A 17,996-nucleotide genomic window follows, 5' to 3' on the forward strand; every position below is an offset into this window, starting at 1 on the left:
GTCGGCCAGAGAAAGAGAGAGAGAGAGAGAGAGAGAGAGAGAGAGACAGGCAGTCGGCCAGAGAGAGAGAGAGAGAGAGAGAGCGCGACCGAGACCGATCTGCAGACAGGCAGTCGGCCAGAGAGAGAGAGAGAGACAGGCAGTCGGCCAGAGAGAGAGAGAGACAGGCAGTCGGCCAGAGAGAGAGAGAGAGAGAGGCAGTCGGCCAGAGAAAGAGACTGGGGAAGCCGGCAGCTTCAGCTCGTCGCAGCTGAGGCTTGGAACTCTCCTGTGCCCACAAGGGTGGGTTGATCACCGGTACACGGAACCACAACGAATGTGTGTGGCTGTCACTTCGACAGGAGTGGATTCTGTGTTAACCCTTGCCTGGGTTATGTTGTGTGTGGCAACCCCTGCAAGACGGTATTCCTGTGACAGGTCACTTTCGCCGATGACTCGTATTTGGACCGATTCAACGGATAAGAACTTCAACGACGGTTATTTTGATGTGACGGCCTTTTCTCTACACGTTCCACCCTGGATTACAAATATCTCCCCCCACCACCATTTATTCCGTGGATTCCTGAACTTCCCTACTTTACCATCTCAAGACTCCCTCGGGCTCGATAGTTTTGATAGTGTTTAAAAAAAACCTACCTCAGTGATTACATTGACTCTAATGAACCACATTGAGGGTGTTTTTGGCGCTGCATTCATGGTGGAGAAGGTCAGTAGCTTTTATGGCCTGTTTGGGGTCTGGCACACGCAGTGGATGCAATCACAACGAGGGGACACCGGGGTCTTTACTTTCTCAGGAGATTAAGGGGGTTTGGCTTGATACCAAACACGAACAAACTTTTACAGATTTGCTGTTGACTGGTCACATCATAGTCTGGTATGGCAAGATGATTGTGCAGGAATGTAAGAAGTTGGAAAGATTAGTAGACTCCGCCCAGTACATCGTAGGCACATGCTTCCCCACCATTGATAGTATCGATGCGAAACACCGCCTTAAGAAGGCAATACCTGATTCCCAGGACATGCCATCTTCTCACAGCTACCATAAAGACCCACACCACCTACTTCCCTTAACCCCTACAGCTCTTCAACCTGTACGTCCTTATTCACTGCCTGATTATAGGAATACTGTGTCCGCTTTGTGCTACAATGACTGTTTCTTTTGCTATAATTGTGCATCTTTTTTTTGTATAACTTGTGTTGTTTGTTTTTCTTATGAATGTTGTGTACCTGATGTAACGTGGCTGTAAGTTTTTCATTGCATCTGTGCATACGTGTACAATATGCTCAACTTTGGACGTTAAAATAAAAATAGAAACTGACAGAAATACTCAAACAACACACACAAAATGCTGGTGGATCGCAGCAGGCCAGGCAACATCCATGGGGAGAAGCGCTGTCGACGTTTCGGGCTGAGACCCTTTCGTCAGGCCATCATGTCCACTTTGGCGCAATTAACAAAATTGTTTTTAAATGATTGGGAAATGTTGAATCTCAAAGGGAACTGGCTATACTTAGACATGTCAGAAATGACAAAAATATAAAAGAAAGCTGTATTTGCATTTATATCAATGCACATGCTCTACACACATAGTATACTGTAGATAGATAGATAGATAGATAGATAGATACTTTATTCATCCCCAATGGGAAATTCAACATTTTTCCAGTGTCCCATACACTTATTATAGCAAAACTAATTACATACAGTATTTAACTCAGTATAAATATGATATGCATCTAAAATCACCCTCCCAAAAGCATTAATAAATAGCTTTTAAAAAGTTCTTAAATAGTTTACTAAAGTGCATTGAGTGGTAACTTAAGCTCAGTCCTAACCCCGGCTCTTTAACATGTCTTGCCCCTGGTGGTTGAATTGTAGAGCCGAATGGCGTTGGGGAGTAATGATCTCTTCATCCTGTCTGAGGAGCATTGCATTGACAGCAACCTGCCGCTGAAGCTGCTTCTCTGTCTCTGGATGGTGCTGAGCAGAGGATGTTCAGGGTTTTCCATGATTGACCGTAGCCTACTCAGCGCCCTCCGCTCGGCCACCGATGTCATACTCTCCAGTTCTGTGCCCACGACAGAGTATAATAAAGTTTGTACCATAGTTTGTAATGGCATAGAACATTACAGCCAAGGAACAGGCCTTTTGTCCCTTCTTGGCTGTGCCAAACCAATTTGTCAGGCAAGATTCCCTTTAAGAAAACCATACTGACTTTGGCCTATTTTGCCATGTGCCCCCAAGTGGCATCAAAACCTCATCCTTAATAATGGATTTCTTCCCAAAATCCTCCCAACCACTGAAGTCCAGCTAAGTGGCCTAAAATGTCCTTTTCTCTGCCTCTCTCCCTTCTTAAAGACTGGAGGGACATTTGCAATCTCGTGATTCCTGGAAGTTCCTTACGAGGGTTTCTTTACCTTAAGCTCCCTAATCAAATCATTTTCTATCTCCCATTGTAATTTGTATCCCATGTTCTGGCTATTGTTCAGATTCCTATATATAACTTCCATCAAGTTCTTTTTAGCCTTGCAGTTTCTTAACTCCACCCGCAAGGATTACATACCATCCAATCCTATGTCATCTCCTTCTAAGGGTCTGTTTTCATTTTTCACCCTATCCCCTCTGCCTACCTGCCTGTCCTCTCAATACAATGTGTATCTTTGGATGTTTAAACACCCAGCTGTGATCTTCATTCAGCCATGACTCAGTGATGCCCAGAGCGTCACGCCTGCTGATTCCTAACTCCTCTACAAGACCTTATTCCAAACACTGCATGTATACCATCTTCAGTCCTGTATTGTCAATATTTGACACTGAGTGACTTGTAGATCCACGAGACATGATTTTCTAGTTTACACGTTGAGAAGCTGGGTGTTCAGTGCATACTGTGAACTGTGCTAATGCCACCTCACCAGAACAACTACAAAAAAACTGGGATGACTACACTTAAAATAATTATATAATGGATTGTTCCCTTTTAAGAGCATTAAAACCTACCCCAACACATTTCATAGAACATAGAATAGTACAGCCCTTCGGCCCACAATGTTGTGCTGACCCTCAAACCCTGCCTCTCATATAACCCCCCACCTTAAATCCCTCCATATACCTGTCTAGTAGTCTCTTAAACTTCACTAGTGTATCTGCCTCCACCACTGACTCAGGCAGTGCATTCTACACACCAACCACTTTCTGAGTGAAAAACTTTCCACTAATATCCCCCTTGAACTTCCCACCCCTTACCTTTCTTTCTTTTTACAATATTTTTATTCAGAAGAAAAAAAAAACAAGATTTACAGAGTGCAACACATAGATACATCTCAATATAACTTATGTACATTCATATATTGTGATAAAATTGATCAAAATGTTATAGTATAACACATAAAGGTATACCACTCTGTAATCAAAAATTTAAAGATAGGTCATACATCATAAAAAAAAATTATATAAAAAAATTCAACCCCCTACCAACTACCAAAGAAAAAAGCTGATGGATGACAATGGATAGTTAGAAAAAAAACATATTTGCTTAAGAAGAGAAGATAAAAATATACATAAAAGTCTGTGCACTGTTAAACTTTATAAATTGGAAAAGTAATTTAGGAAAGGTCCCCAGATATCATAAAATGATTGTTTTGAATTTAAGACTGAACAGCGGATCTTTTCTAAATTTAAATAAGACATAATATCACGTAGCCATTGAAGATGTGTAGGAGGGGTAGACTCCTTCCATTTAAGCAAGATTTCTCTCCTTGCTAAAAGAGAGGTAAAAACTAAAACCTGTAGGTTAGACGTATTTAAAGTTATATCTTCATCTGCAATAATACCAAACAAGGCAGAAAGGGGATTTGGGTCAAATTGGACCCTAAAATGTTTTGAGAAGGTATAGAATACATTCTGCCAAAATTTTTCAATTTTAGGGCAAAACCAAAACATATGAATTAAAGAGGCATCAGCAGAGTTACATTTATTACAAAGTGGAGAAACATTCAGATAAAAACTGGACAGCTTCTGTTTAGAAATGTGAGCTCTATGAACCACTTTAAATTGTAGAAGAGGAAGATGATTTGTTTTAGACGAGCACAGAAAGATGACTTATTAACCTGTTTAGGAATTTTGTTCCATCTATCATCAGAAATCTGACAATTTAGGTCATCCTCCCAAGCTTTTTTTATTTTATCTAGAAAGTCTTGTCTAGATTCAATCAACAAGTTATAGATACTGGTAATAGGACCATTAACAAAAGGTTTTAAATATAAAAGATCGACCAGTAAATTTTTATCAGGACCAATTAAGTAGTTAATTGAAAACGTAAGAAATCTCTAATTTGAAGGTATCTGTAAAAATGTGGTTTTGGGAGTGCAAATTTATTTGACAGTTGGACAAATGAAGCAAGAGATCCTGAGATAAACAGGTCCCAAAAACACTTAATACCTAGTTCATCCCAATCCTTAAAGACTTTGTCAGTCATGGAAGGGATAAAAAAATAATTAAGGAGAATGGGAGATGATAATGAAAATTCACTAAACCAAAATATTTCCTAAATTGAGACCAAATCCTTAAAGTTTGCTTAACAATTATGTTATCTATTATTTTACTTGCTGAAAAGGAAGAATATGATCCAAGAAGAGAGACAATAGAGGAATTTTTTACAGAATTAACTCCTAAGGAGACCCATGATGGGCAATCTTTACGATAAATATAATAAGACCAGAAAGTAATATTCCTTATATTGGCAGCCCAATAGTAAAACCTAAAATTGGGTAGGGCTAATCCTTTATGTCTCTTTATGGGTAAACTTTACTTAAACGAGCTTGCTTATTATTCCAAATATAAGATGTTAAAATTGAATCTAAAGAATCAAAGTAGGTCTTAGGAATAAAATAGGTTAGGCCTGAAAAAGATATAAAAATTTAGGAAGAATCTTCATTTTAATCGAATTAATTCGGCCAATTAGGGATAAAGAAAGAGGAGACCATTTAGAAAGCATCTTTTTCACATAATTCAATAACGGGTTTAAGTTTTCTTTAAATAAATTCTTGAAGTTTTTAGTAATTGTTACACCTAGGTATGTAAATTGACTTGTAACAACTTGGAATGGAAATTTTTTCATTTGATAATATGAGGTCATTTAAAGAAAATAGCTCACTTTTATGTAAGTTCAGCTTATATCCTGAAAAAGACCTAAACTGGGAAATTAAAGAAAGAACCGAAGGTAAATAAGTTTCAGTGTTAGAGATAAAAAGTAAAATATCATCAGCGTATAATGAAATTTTATGAGACATACCTTCCCTTAGTATACCAGAAATATCCTTAGATACTCGAATGCTATTGCTAAGGGTTCTATAGCTAAAGCAAAAAGTAAAGGACTAAGAGGGCAACTTTGTCTAGTTCCCTGCTGTAATTTAAAGGGCTTAGAAATTTGAGAGTTAGTAATAACCTGAGCGGTAGGAGACAAGTAAATTAATTTAACCCAATGAATAAAATTAGGCCCAAAATTAAACTTTTCTAAGGTCTTAAAAAGATAATTCCACTCAATCCTATCAAAGGCTTTTTCTGCATCTAAGGATAATATATACTGATATTTTTTGGATGGTGAATATATCACATTCAATAACCGACGTAGATTAAAATGTGAGTAACAATTTTTAATAAATCCTGTCTGGTCATGTGATATAATAGATGGTAAAATATTTTCAAGTCTTCGAGCTAAGATTTTGGATAAGATTTTTGCATCAACATTTAATAAGGAGATCGGTCTGTATGAAGAACATTCAGCTGGATTTTTTTTTTAAGAATAAGAGAAATAAAAGCTTCATAAAAAGATTGAGGGAGTTTACCTGATTTAAAGGACTCTGATAAAACAGAAGATAAATAAGGTGTAAGTAATGTAGTGAAAGTTTTATAAAACTCCCCAGGAAAGCCATCAGGTCCTGGGGTCTTACCAGAATATAAAGCACGTGTAGCCCCAGCCACTTCTTCACTGGAAATAGGCTGATCTAACTGTGTTGGGCTATCAGCAGACAATGTAGAAATGTTGATATTACCGAAAAAAGCATTCATATAGGTATCATCTAGAGAAGAGTCAGACTGATACAACTTAAGGTAAAAGTCTTTAAATACGTTGTTAATTTCAGAATGGTCAGATATCTTAGTACCATTATCTTTAAAAATTTCTGTGATTTGACAATTAACTGTAAAAGATTTTAAGTGATTGGCTAATAAACTACCTGTTCTATCCCCATGAATGTAAAATTGAGTTTTATCTCTCAACAGCTGTCGTTCAATTGGGTAAGTCAGCAGAAGATTATACTTGGATTGGATTTCAATACGCTTATTATATATACTTGGATCTAGAGATAGGGCATACTTTCGATCAAGATCTTTTGATATCGCTGCTCGGTCAGACCTTTCTTTGTCAGCTTTTTTCTTTATATAGGTAGAGTAAGAGATAATTTCTCCACGAATATATGCTTTAAAAGTATCCCAGACTATAGTACCAGCAGTATCCCCTTTAAAATTTTCTTTAAAAAAAAGTAATATGGTTTTCCAAAAACTTTAGAAAATTTTTATCAGATAACAATGATAAGTTAAAACACCAACTTCTATTTGGTACAGAGTAAACAGGTAATCTTAAAGCCAGAAGCACAGGTGCATGATCAGACAAAGTAATCTCCTTATAATCACAGGATTGAACCAGTGGAAGCAAGTTTCTATCTATAAAAAAGTAGTCAATCCGAGAGTACATATGATGAACCTGAGAGAAATATGAATATTCTTTTTCTTGGGGGTGTAAAAAACGCCACACGTTGAGAATACCACATTGAAATAGAGAAGATTTAAAAAGTAAGACTGATTTATTAGTGTCAGGGGATTTACTTGAAGAGTGATCTAATATAGGGTCAAGCCAAAAATTAAAATCTCCACCCATCACTGAGGAATACCGATTCAAATCAGGCAGAAAAGAGAAAAGACGTTCAAAGAACAAGGAGTCATCTGTATTTGGAGCATAAACATTCACAAATACCATTAGTTTCTTCTCAAGACTACCCGAAACAATAACAAAGTGCCCATTTGTATCAGAAATTATGTTATGTTAAATAAAGGATACATTCTGATCAAACAGGATAGAGACGCCTCTCGATCTAGATTGAGCGGGTGAGTGAAAAAGTATACCCTTCCGTTCTTTGAAAAAGCGTGAAATATCATCTTTACGAATATAGGTTTCTTGGAGAAAGATTATATGAGTTCTAAGTTTCCTGATATAAGAAAAAATCTTATTTTGTTTAACAGGGTTATTTAGACCTTTCACATTAAAGCTGAGTATATTAATAAAAGAATCCATCAAGTATCCTTTAGTAATGTATAAAAGGTAATCACAGGCATGTAGATAGCGAATAAATAAAACAGTAAAAGCCTCCAATCAGCTTTCTGGAAGAACCCATTTCCCCCCTCCCTCCCCCCAAAGAGAGAAATCAGCCAAGGGAGGCTGAAGACTAATTCTAACGTTCCCAACCCAAAACTCCGGTGGCTCCAAACAATATATATGTATAGCTGTGCTGAATAAACGATTGTAAATATATATATATACAAACAAAATATCAAAGTAAATAAGTTCACTATTTATGAGAAAAAACCATGGAAAAATACAAGTATTAGTCTCCGTAAAAAGGAAAGACAAATAAGGAAAATCAATAAGTAAAACAACATATACTTGTGGGTGCAAAGAAAAGAAACAAATAGAAAATAATTAGAAGTGGTTTAGATAGCTTCCTACATGACTAATTTAAGGCATTCAAGGGAAAAAAAAACAAAATGACAAAATGGCAAAATAATGAAAAAACCAAAAACCAGCAATAAGAAATATAGAATATTGTATACTATTGAAAAACAGTAAAAGACTGATAGATGTATAAATAATCAAAAGATAGGAAAAATCTGAATGAATTTAAAGTAAGGCAGAACACCCTATAGTTTCATTCCTCAGTAATTACTACATGTACACCTACATAATTACTTTCAGTCAAATTACTAAAAGGGAAGTAAAAATCAGCATAACACTGAGAGAATATAATGTTTTGTTTAGAAAGAGCTGCGAGAAAGTAACATTAGAGGACCCATATAAAGGCGGAAAACAGCAAAAGAGAAAATGGATGCAATCTGCCTGCATATTTTGCATAGTTTGAAAGATAACAAGGTGCCAGTTACTTAATCAAATGATTTAAGACTTCATAAAACCAAGAAACCTTGTTATCAACAAAGCGCCAATTAATTGATTGAACGCCTAAAATTAAAACATTTAACATAAAGCAACTCAAGGCTGAATTTAAGCATGGAGACTATGTAAAAATTTCTTAGCTTCTTCAGGCTTCGTAAACCAAGAAACTTTATTATCAGAAGTAGTAACCTTGAGTTTACACGGATCTCTGAGAGAAAGGTGACAGCCAAGCTTAAAAAGGTCAGACATGACCTCTTTAAAAGCCTGTCTAGCTCTTAGAACTTGCGGTAGATAATCTTGAACGATCCGAAACTGTTGATCAGGAAATTATAATATGCGTTTCTTCCTTGATTCACGAAGGATCTGTTCTTTAATCTGATAGTCATAAAAGTGAATGATAATAGAGCGAGGTTTGGCAGGATCCCAATTAGGCGGGGTAACTCAGTGAACGCGCTCAAATTTTGGTAGTTCCGATAATATATCAGGGAATAAATCTTTCAGCGTTTGAGCACAAAAATCGATAGGTTGATTACCCTCCAGTTTTTCAGGAAGCCCAAGAATTCTGATATTGCACCGAAGTCCCCCCCCCCCCCCACCTCTTACCTTAAAGCCATGTCCTCTTGTATTGAGCAGTGGTGCCCTGGGGAAGAGGCGCTGGCTGTCCATTCTGTCTATTCCTCTTAATATCTTGTACACCTCTATCATGTCTCCTCTCATCCTCCTTCTCTCCAAAGAGTGAAGCCCTAGCTCCCTTAATCTCTGATCATAATGCATACTCTCTAAACCAGGCAGCATCCTGGTAAATCTCCTCTGCACCCTTTCCAATGCTTCCACATCCTTCTTATAGTGAGGCGACCAGAACTGGACACAGTACTCCAAGTGTGGCCTAACTAGAGTTTTACAGAGCTGCATCATTACATCGTGTCTCTTAAACTCTATCCCTCGACTTATGAAAGCTAACACCCCATAAGCTTTCTTAACTACCCTATCTACCTGTGAGGCAATTTCCAGGGATCTGTGGACATGTACCCCCAGATCCCTCTGCTCCTCCACACTCCCAAATAACTGGTGGGCAGATCCGTGTGACTCAAATATTGACCCGATAAATTTCACCTTGGCAGCCATAGGTACAGGGAGGCCAGACCAGGTATGTGAAGGGTTGAACGACTCCCTGACTATGGAGAGAACCCTATGGCCCCTAAACAGAGTATAATGTTAAACTGCAACAGACTGTCAAATGGTGATGTTCAGGGAGACCCCGCAGGCCTGTACACAAGTTGCTGAAAGCTGTAACGCTGGGGCAGCAAGAATTCATTGGCCTTCGAGATGAGAGGACTTGAGAACAGGAGTACAAATTGAAGGGTGACGTTCCAGAGGTGAATAAAATCATGAGGGGGTAGAGGCAGGGTGAATCCATACAACCTTTTCCTCCAGGGAAGAGGAACTAAAATTTAAAGGCATGAATCGAGAGCTGAAAGGTTTAAAATTGAGCCACCAGGCAACTTGTTCACACAGAGGATGAAGTGTGTGTGAAATGGGGCAAAGTCAAGTTCTTGGTCCTGTGCACAAATACGTGCATGCACCGGTGCAACGGAAAACATACTTGCAGCAAAGCCACAGGCACAATAACAGCGTTCACAGCTTAAGCATATACTATACACAAATTTTTACAAGAAATAGCATAATTAGAACAAAAGGTCCACTTTAGAGCAATGTGATCAGAGTGTTGTTAAACAGTAATGATCAGGGCTTTGTCGATTGCTTCAGTAGGGAAGTAGCTGTTCTTGAACCTGGTTGTGTGGGACTTGTGGCTTCTGTATCGCCTTCCCGATGTTGATATAGAAAACATTTGGATAAGTATCTGGATAGGTGGGGTTAGAGGGATAGAGTCAAATCTAGGCAATGAGACTATTGATGGGCACTAAGGTTGGCATAGACTGACTGGGCTGAGAAGCTTGTATCTATGCTGTAACTCTGTCTGCATTCAAAGATGATGCTCTCCAATTATGAACCTGCATCTGGAATATAATGTACAGTTTTGGTCTCCTCATCTGAACGCTTGCTACAAAAATTCACCAAACTGGGTCCAGTGATGGTGGGTTTGCAAGATGAAGGGAGTAGATCCCTTGCAAGTAGATCCCCTGTTGTTGGAGGACTGAGAGTTGATCTACTTGAAGCTGATCTTTGTTCCAGGGCTCAATGGGGTGAATGCAGGGAGGAAGCTACCTTGGCCGAGGAGTCTAAATCCTGAGCACAGTTGTGTCCCATAGCAGCAGGCCCTCAGTCACCAAATTTGCACAGATATACTTCTGCTAACTGCAGGGGGTCTGGCCTCTGCACACGTAGCACGCAGGCCCATTGGTGTGTGGACGCGCCCTGGTGCTCATTAACCAGATCCTCAGCTGTGGGCAGCCTCGGGAGGGACGAAGGTTACGGGAGTAAACCCAGACAGCAAATCCGGAGTGGAGCCCCTAAGGCGGCTGGACGTCATTGAACATCCTTCCGGCAGCTCCTGCAGCCAAGCTGGTGCCAAGCGTATTGTTTCATAAACTTTCCTTTGGACTACACTGGTGAGGCCGAGAGGGGGATCTTGATGACTGGGCATTCTCAGGATCTCCATACCTTCTGTCCAGGCTTGTGATGATGATCATCATCACCCATTGTCCTTCGAGACAGAGGGATGCCAACCACCATACTAATTCCACTTTCTTCTTTCCATCAACTCCCTTAAAATTTCTACTATTCACTTGAAACCTCAGTGCAGCTAACAACAACCAATTAGAACCTTAGAACACTACAGCTCAGTACAGACCCTTCAGCCCTCCATGTTGTGCCGACCCATATAATCCTTAAAAAAGGTACTAAACCCACACTACCCCGTAGCCTTCCATTTTCTTTCATCCATGTGCCTGTTCAAGAGGCTCTTAAATGCCCCTAATGTTTTAGCCTCCACCACCATCCCTGGCAAGTCATTCCAGGCACTCACAACCCTCTGTGTAAAAAACTTACCCCTGATGTCTCCCCTAAACTTCCCTCCCTTAATTTTGTACCTACGCCTTCCGGTGTTTAATCTACCAAACTCCGCTTCTTCAGGATGAAACTGGGCACCCAAGAGGAAAGTCACATGGTTATAGGCGGAATGTGGAATCACCTCACAGATTTAGGATTGGATCTGGGTTGCTGAACCTGTGAGGCAACAGCTCTACCAATTGTGCCATCCTTCATTGTAATCGCAGAATCAAGGCAGTCCATGCAGGAGGAGAGATTTCTCCAGTCAGGGTGGTACATTTTTTGGGATGGCGGTTAGCACAACCTCTTACGGTACCAGCGACCCAGGTTCAATTCACGCCACTGTCTGAAAGGAGTTTGTACGTTCTCCCTGTGACTGTGTGGGTTTCCTCTGGCTGCTCAAGTTTCCTCCCACAATCCAAAGACATACCGGTTGGTAGGTTATCTGGTCAGTGTAAATTTCCCATATGATTAAGTAGGGTTAAATTGCTAGGTGACAGGGCTTAAAAGGCCAGAAGGACTTTTTCCACGCTGAATCTCAACAGATAAATAAAATTAAGCATAACCCAGAAAAGGGAACTGTATCCATGAGATCTGCCTCTTGAACTGGATTTTTTCATTGCTTTTCAGCTATAAAACATGTGTTTTATGCTTTCAACACATCCAACCCTCCCCCTCCCTTCCCATTAGGCCCATGTACCAGTCTAATATAAGGATTCCACTCATTTTGGTGGAATAAATCCTGCTGGGGCAGGTCTTACAGAGACAGTTTTACTTGCAGTCTTGTTTCCCCTCCCAGTCTTGATTACCACGGTCCTATCATTAATAACATGGATAATGAGACAGGGGGTTCTGCGTAGGACGGAAACTAGGTATTATTTATGGAATATCTTTTCTTGGACCCAGTCCCCTTTTTGTGGTCTTCTGTCTTATCAGGCTTTCTTGCTTTCTCTAGAATTCTCATAAGCTCCCTGAGGGGAGTTGTATCAGGTGTGGGCGATGGTTGGCCTGAGTTAGCAATCTGGGGTGTATTTAGGTGGACGTTGTACATTAAGAAATAAGGTCTACTTCTTTTTCACAATGGCGCTTTGTTTATCCACGGTTGCGCTTCAGGGACAAGTGTAGCCTACTTTGCCTCTAGAGTATATCAGTTTTGCCACACCTTGGATAATCTCTCACCATGCAGCTGGAATGAAGTGCTGTACTCCACTTGTATGCCTGTTTGCTCACAAACGGCTTGAAAGCTTTTACCACTGAGGGAAGATTCACAAAGCTGGGGGGCAGTGTGAAATGTCAGGAGGATGTTATGCGAATGCAGGGTGACTTGGACAGGTTGGGTGAGTGGACAAATGTACGGCAGATGCAGTTTAACGTGGATAAATGTGAGGTTATCCACTTTGGTGGCAAGAACAGGAAGGCAGATTACTATCTAAATCAGTGGTTCCCAACGTGGGGCGTAATTTGATTTTTAAGGGGGGCTATGCGAGAATGAGTTATTAACAGTGAATTTTTTCTAGTAAGTCTGTGTGAGTATGAGTGTGTGTGCACGAGTTAATACATATGTGTATATACAGCATGCATACATAAAAATACTTGTGTGTATGTACATGTGTAATTGCGTATGTACTGTATATATAGTGTATCACCATCATTACAACCATCAAATGGTTTTCATAATTAAATTAATGAATTGACTGATGTAGGAAGGAACGTGTCCAAACGTGTAAGAAACTCGTACGAGGTCGCGCCAATGCTGCTTTTTGCAGTAGCTTTCGGTTCTTGGTGGTGTGAAGGTATGTACATTGCGTCATCTCTTTTAAACGGTGTATCTGTCTTTGTATGCTGTAGAAACGAATCGGCATTGTTTTATTTATTTATTATTATTCTAATATCACTTAATGTTCTTTTTTTTACAATTTCTTAGTAATTTCTTCCTCAGAACTTTAACAGTCCTTTGGTTTTTTTATTTTTCTCTTTCATGAATGCCATGTTCTTTGGAAGCTTGTTTAAACCAAGTTAATGGTCTTCTAGGCTTCCTCCAGGTGAATAGGAGTTCACTTTTTGAATAATAAGAATTATATATCACCACAGGGGGCATCAGGATTTTAGAGGTGATTAGGTGGGGCTTGCCCAAAAAAAAGGTTGGGAACCACTGATCTAAATGGAGTCGTTAGGAAAAGGGGAAGTACAACGAGATCTAGGTGTTCTTGTACATCAGTCAATGAAAGCAAGCATGCAGGTACGGCAGGCAGTGAAGAAAGCTAATGGCATGCTGGCCTTTATAACAAGAGGAATTGAGTAAAGGAATAAAGAGGTCCTTCTGCAGCTGTACAGGGCCCTGGTGAGATCCCACCTGGAGTATTGTGTGCAGTTTTGGTCTCCAAATTTGAGGAAGGACATCCTTGCTATTGAGGGAGTGCAGCGTAGGTTCACAAGGTTAATTCCCGGAATGGCGGGACTGTCATCTGTTGAAAGATTGGAGCGACTGGGCTTGTATACACTGGAATTTAGAAGGATGAGAGGGGATCTGATTGAAACATATATGATTATTAAGGGATTGGACACACTGGAGGCAGGAAGCATGTTCCCGCTGATGGGCGAGTCCAGAACTAGAGGACACAGTTTAAGAATAAAGGGTAGGCCATTTAGAACAGAGATGCGGAAAAACTTTTTCACCCAGAGAGTGGTGGATATGTGGAATGCTCTGCCCCAGAAGGCAGTGGAGGCCAAGTCTCTGGATGCATTCAAGAGAGAGTTAGATAGAGCTCTTATAGATAGTGGGGTCAAGGGATATGGGGAGAGGGCAGGAACGGGGTACTGATTGTGTATGATCAGCCATGATCACAGTGAATGACGGTGCTGGCTAGAAGGGCTGAATGGCCTACTCCTGCACCTACTGTCTATTGTCTATTCTAGGTTTGCATGTGTGCGGGCAAGGGTGCCATTTTATGGCATCAGGACATCTTTAGGGAGCGGTGTCTCAAAAAGGCAGCATCCATTATTAAGGACTCCAGCACCCAGGGCATGCTCTTTTCCCACTGTTACCATCGGGTAGGAGGTACAGAAGCCTGAAGGCACACACTCAGCGATTCAGGAACAGCTTCTTCCCCTCTGCCATCAGGGAGGAGGTACAGGAGCCTGAAGACACACACTCAATGATTCAGGAACAGCTTCTTCCCCTCTGCCAACAGGGAGGAGGTACAGGAGCCTGAAGATACACACTCAATGATTCAGGAACAGCTTCTTCCCCTCTGCCATCAGGGAGGAGGTACAGGAGCCTGAAGACACACACACAGTGATTCAGGAACAGCCTCTTCCCCTCTGCCATCAGGGAGGAGGTACAGGAGCCTGAAGACACACACTCAGTGATTCAGGAACAGCCTCTTCCCCTCTGCCATCCGATTCCTAAATGGACATTGAAGCTTTGGACACTACCTCACTTTTTTTAAAATACACAGTATTTCTGTTTTTGCACATTTTAAAACAATCTATTCAGGATACATAATTGATATACTTGTTTGTTTATTATTATTATGTTTTATTTTTTTCTCTGCTAGATTATGAATTGCATTGAACTGCAGGTAAGTTAACAAAGTTCATGTCACATGCCAGTGATAATAAACCTGATTCTGAAAAAGAGATGGGGCACTCAGTGTTTTGTAAAGATAGTAAACAACATGAGGAAGTGTTCGGGTTTAAAGCTGTGGGAGGAAGGAAAGTAACACCAAGGAATTATATTAAATGACAGTGGTTTTGAGTAGTTACAGGAATGCCTCTAGATGTGTCCAGAGAGCAAGTTATAACCAACTTAGTCGGGGAAAAAGTTGTGGATGCTAAATCTTTAAAATTGTTTCATGGTGGAGTTAGAACAAATAGCATATTGGTGTTGATTACATTTGATGAAAAAAAGTTGCTGGATAGGATTAATTTAGGTTATATGAATAATATCATTCAAGCCTATATACTGACCCCTCTGCGATGTTTTCAATGCCAGAAGTTTGCTGATGTAGCCGTTGTGTGTAGGGGTAAAGAGCGGTGTGGTAGATATGGTAGAGAACATGATTATGGTATTGTGGAGAAGAATTAGGACAGATTAAAGCCAGTGTGTAAAATGCATGATTTTATAACAAATGATTCAATGATTGTTGATAAAGTCCAAATTGTCACTTTCATAGCAGAAGTGGTAAATTGTACAGCACTAACTAAAAGTAAGACGGAAAAATATTAAAATTATATTAAAAGCTGCAGAAAAACATTCAGAGAAAAAATAATTTAAGGTTATTAATGATGCTTTACAATGAGGGGTAATGTTCAGGCTTCAAAGAAAGGTTAATAATGTTTTTCTTTCTTTTTCCTTTTTGACAATAGAATGTTAGATGATTATTCACTAATAATTAGAGAAGGGCTGTTAATGTTTTTCTTTCTTTTGTTTAAATCCTGCAGTAGAATGCTAGAAGTTAGTCAGCTAAAGGTCAGAAGATTTTAATGCTCAGAGTACTAGGTGAAGTTGTAGTGACACAAATGTGAAAGGGACTGTGGTGAAAGACTTTCTGGAAGAAAAGTCCTCCCTCACCACCATTCAGGGCCCCAGACAGTCCTTCCAGGTGAGGCGACACTTCACCTGTGAGTCGGCTGGTGTGGTATACTGCGTCCGGTGCTCCCGGTGTGGCCTTTTATATATTGGTGAGACCCGACGCAGACTGGGAGACCGTTTCGCTGGACACCTACGCTCAGTCCGCCAGAGAAAGCAGGAACTCCCAGTGGCCACACATTTTAATTCCACATCCCATTCCCATTCTGAAATGTCTATCCATGGCCTCCTCTATTGTCGAGATGAATCCAAACTCAGGTTGGAGGAACAACACCTTATATACCGGCTGGGTAGCCTCCAAACTGATGGCATGAACATTGACTTCTTAACTTCCGTTAATGCCCCCCCTTCCCTTCTTACCCCATCCCTGATATATTTAGTTTTTCCGCCCTCCCCCTTTCTTTCTCCCCAGGCTTCCCGTCCCATGGTCCTTTCCCTTCTCCAGCTCTGTATCACTTTTGCCAATCACCTTTCCAGCTCTTAGCTTCACCCCACCCCCTCCAGTCTTCTATAATTTCGCATTCCCCCCCCCCCACTTTCAAATCTCTTACTATCTTTCCTTTCAGTTAGTCCTGACGAAGGGTCTCGGCCCGAAATGTCGACAGTGCTTCTCCTTATAGATGCTGCCTGGCCTGCTGTGTTCCACCAGCATTTTGTGTGTGTTGTTGTTAATGTCGACAGTGCTTCTCCCTATAGATGTTGCCTGGCCTGCTGTGTTCGACCAGCATTTTGTGTGTGTTGTTGTTAATGTCGACAGTGCTTCTCCCTATAGATGCTGCCTGGCCTGCTGCGTCCCACCAGCATTTTGTTGTGCTTGAGTGATGTCCAGTAGGTGGCAGTAAAGCACCTTATGTTGGTCTGCCAAGCACCATTAAACTTTAGTAGTAGTACAGGAGAGGGGCTTTCAAAGGACTGGTAAAGATTGACACTAGAAAATTTTGCCGCTTGAAAGACGCAAGACCATGGTACTTGACCCACAGGCTTACTATACACAAAACAGTACGACACCTAGAATTATCAGCCAGTTGCTACCCCGCCTACTACGGTAAGCCCCCAACCTCCCAATGCTCCAGAAGGCCAACAGCTTCCCCAGGGTAGAGCACATGTGGAGTTGGACACACACTTACCTGATTTTATTTCCTGCCTGCCGGATATGATCAGAGCAGCGGCACAAACAGAACCCTTTCTTCCGGCAACCCCCCCACACACACACAGACCGTGCTCCAACTTCGGCCACCAGGATTTGTCCATTGTGCTTCCATTTCCAACTGAACTTCGGCATCAACCCCCCGGAGTAGCTAACGACGGGACTCCGTGCTCCAGACTTCCGACTTCCCAGCTCGCCGACTGACCGGCCCTCGTGCCTCACGCCGGCACAGGTATCCATCCCTGGGACCCACCCACCCATGTCCACCCACCCATGTCCACCCACGTCGGCCTCATCACCGGATTTGGAGCGCGGATGCAGAGGGAAGGCCTAAACTCGAGCCAGACCCCTAACTCCCCATATCCTGGACCCCCAGTGAATCGTGCTGTAATGTTCCACGTTCTGAAACCACAGCCCTTCACCGTTGTCGTGCTGTGGTAAATATTAGAAATACAGTGCAGAGCAGGCCCTTCCGCTCACCCAGCCTTTTTCCAGCTCACTTACAGTGACCAATTAACCTACCTCCCTGAGGGAGGAAACACCCGGGGAGAACGTACAAACAGCGTACGGCGCCCGGATCTGTAATAGCGTGGCACTAACCACTACGCTACCTTTAAGCTGGTAAGTGGGCAGAAAATATTTACAAGGATGTTGCCCAGACTAGCGGGCCCGAGTTGGAGGGGCAGCTTAGCCACGATACACCTACATTCCTTATCATAATGAGCGATGACAGACTTTTCCCCAGGGCAGGGGAGTCCAAACCTAGCGGGAATGTATTTAGGGTGAGGGAAAGTGCTTTGAAATGACCTGAAGGGCGACGTTTTCGTTCAGGTGGTGGTGAATGATTGGAATGAGCTGCCAGAGGAAATGGCTGAGGCAGGTAAAATAGTGTCACTTCAGAAGAACTTGGGATATTTGACCTTTTTATATTCTGTAGACCCCCTACCATTAATTCAGGGGTTCACAGACCCCAGGTTCGGAGCCTCTGGCTTAGAGGGATCTGGGAAAAATTAGGAAATTGGGATTA

The 17,996-nt window shown here is 41.2% G+C and overlaps 1 long non-coding RNA gene across 1 annotated transcript in view; it reads left to right on the forward strand.

The window, feature by feature from the left end:
• The window catches only part of LOC132381668 (uncharacterized), an 18,907-nt gene continuing 911 nt past the window's right edge, over positions 1-17,996 (forward strand). Inside the window, exons 1-2 of the long non-coding RNA XR_009508103.1 lie at positions 1-706; positions 17,476-17,590. This is a non-coding gene — a long non-coding RNA (uncharacterized LOC132381668). The remainder of the gene's footprint in view (positions 707-17,475; positions 17,591-17,996) is intronic.

The sequence above is a fragment of the Hypanus sabinus genome, chromosome 26 (genome assembly GCF_030144855.1).
Source record: "Hypanus sabinus isolate sHypSab1 chromosome 26, sHypSab1.hap1, whole genome shotgun sequence".
Lineage (NCBI taxonomy): Eukaryota > Metazoa > Chordata > Chondrichthyes > Myliobatiformes > Dasyatidae > Hypanus > Hypanus sabinus.